The sequence below is a fragment of the Clytia hemisphaerica genome, unplaced genomic scaffold, assembly GCF_902728285.1.
Source record: "Clytia hemisphaerica strain Z4C2 unplaced genomic scaffold, Clytia hemisphaerica genome assembly, whole genome shotgun sequence".
Taxonomy (NCBI): domain Eukaryota; kingdom Metazoa; phylum Cnidaria; class Hydrozoa; order Leptothecata; family Clytiidae; genus Clytia; species Clytia hemisphaerica.
In genome coordinates, this window is record NW_027103562.1 from 2,471,742 (window position 1) to 2,474,294 (window position 2,553).

The 2,553-nt window shown below is 35.1% G+C and overlaps 1 long non-coding RNA gene across 1 annotated transcript; it reads left to right on the top strand.

Annotated features, from left to right (window-relative positions):
* Nucleotides 1–981: 981 nt before the first annotated feature.
* Nucleotides 982–1,656, top strand: LOC136800720 (uncharacterized). The gene is made up of 3 exons (XR_010845752.1): nt 982–995; nt 1,175–1,308; nt 1,641–1,656. It is a non-coding gene; the product is annotated as an uncharacterized lncRNA (long non-coding RNA).
* The last annotated feature ends 897 nt before the right edge of the window (nt 1,657–2,553 follow it).

Consider the following 2,553-nt stretch of genomic DNA (forward strand, 5'->3'; position numbering starts at 1 on the left):
TCCGAATTCAGCATCTCAGAACTTAATGAACATGTAAATAAATGTTTAGAAGAAGAAAAGACACCATTAATGATAGCTCAAGAAACCTTTTATGATGAGTATGATGATAACACACAGTTTATCGACTTGGTAAATGATGAACACCAAGAATCTGAGGTTGAAAAAGCACAATCAGTTAAGGAAGTGATTTCTACATTTCGGCCTGACCAAAATCCTGATGTATCAATTGTACTAAATGTGAGAAGGGGCTATGAGTTTACAGACTTTCAGAAATTTTTTTCGAAAACGTGGAACAAATCAAAGATTGGACAGGTTTTAAAAATCAAATATATTGGAGAGCCAGGAAAAGACACTGGAGGGATTTCCAGAGAATTTTATTCAGGTATATATCATATTATAGAGTATTGTCAGGTTTTGTTTACAAATTTTGACTGTTCCTTTATAGACCTTTTCTCAAAGAGGCCACACCTGTTGAATAATTATGTAGGTACTCCAGCAGAAAAACAATGATACAGCCATGCATAATTACTGTATCATGAATATTGTAATAATTGATGTATTGTTTTTCTGCTGTGAAGATAACAAAGCAACGTCATACATAGCCTTGTGTAGATGAAGGAGGAACAAATAAGTCTAAATGACAGTCGGGTTGACAACACATCATCCCAAAGTCAACCAAAGGAACCATGGTTAATAGTCAAATTTTTATTAGTGATACAATTTCTTTACTTCAGAAGCATTCAATCAAATTTTAAAGAGGTTTTTCAAACCAGTGACAGATGGGATACCTTTAAATGGATTTGAACCCGCTGTTGGATACATGTCTGTCAGTGATGGCACTATGATATGTATTGGTCATCTTTTTATATCATCCATTGTTTGTAGTGGACCAGCTCCAAATTTTCTCTCACCTTGGGCGTACGAATATCTAGTTGGTGGGATAGAAAACACAGTACTTCATCCAGAATCATGCAGTCAAAAAAAAATTTCAACAGGTTCGAATTCTCTATTTTTTGGGAATGAATTCTCAACTTCACTCGAGAATCTGACAATGTCTGTATCTCTGTTCTAAAACTTTGGGGCGGACCAGAGTTCTTTCAGTGTCTGTAAGTATGTATTTAACTATCCTTTGAGGGACGCTTGTAATAACATTCATCAAATTTTCGAATTTCAGATCCACCAAGCCAAAAACGTTGAAGAACTAAGAAAAATGTTATGCTGCGATGAGGGAATTGACCTATTAGATTCTATCGGTTTTCAAAGAAACCCGGCAACTGTAACAATGGATGATCAACAACTGGTCCTAAGGTACACATTGTAGTATCTATCGTAACTTATCTATCTTAACTCAATTTTTGCTCATTATTTTTTGGTGTCCTGTTGGTTTTTAGTTCCCCTCCTTAAGGCATAAAATCCACTTTTTGCAGGGTGCAAAAATAAAATAAATTCTTGGACTTGCAAAATATGCCTCTGGTTTGCTTGTTTTCCAAATTTAGGTCTCAGTACTTTTGAGTGCCTTACTTATAGGCTTACAAACGGGGGTGGTGGTGGTTACATTAAACAGGGGAATGGAAAGTTTTTTCAAATTTGATAAACGGAAGGACCTATTGAATTTTTTAAATGATTGATTTTTAACCCAGGTCGCTGTTCATGAAAAGAGAAACATCTAATGTTGCATCTTCTGAGTCAAATATCAAAAGGAATGGAAGCATTTGGCGCATTAACTGTAATCCGTGAAAATTTTGAGCTCTTTCGACCTGTCTTTACACCATCAATGGAAACTTACACATGGACCCGAGAGTTACTCCTAGAAAAGCTGGAAGCACAATACGAAAATGAAATTGGATCTAACAAGAGAAATAATGCTATCAACACTTACAAATCATTTTTGGACTTCGTAGATGAATGTTTTCAGAATGGTACGTTGCATTTTTTCTTCTAGAGGTTGAGGTACTCTTAGAAGTTTTCCCAGATTTGCCCATTTAGCTGAGACTGAGATTTTCTTAGCATTATCTCAGTTCCCATATTGCTGAAAAATATTATAGACAGCTTTTTTTTCGAGTTTTACTAATAAGACTAGTATTGTTTTTCCCACTTTTCATTCTTATTAATTTGGAAACTTCTTAGAGATATTCTTTTGAGATCTTTATTTAGTCGATTTTCACCTTGTTCTCGTAGACACTGTTTTAAAAATCATGTAAGAATATGAAAGTGGATGAGAAATTTTAAACTTCTTTCATCCTTTTTAAGAATAAACTGCTGCCCTCAAATGTTGTTTCGAGCTCAAAAACAAATTTATTAGTAGTATCTATGCGTCATAACATTGCGAACATGACTTTAACTTAATTTTTCTTCGAGGGGTTCGTTGTCAATAATTATACATTTTGATCTTTTTATTTAGAATCTACCCTAATTCCGGCACCAATATTAATGAAGTTTCTGACGGGATGCGAAACGATCCCTCCTGTTGGTCTACCGGCAGACAAGATGAAAATATATTTTAAACATGACTGTGGCCTTTCTCCAAACGGGACGGCCTGTGCCTGTTTACCC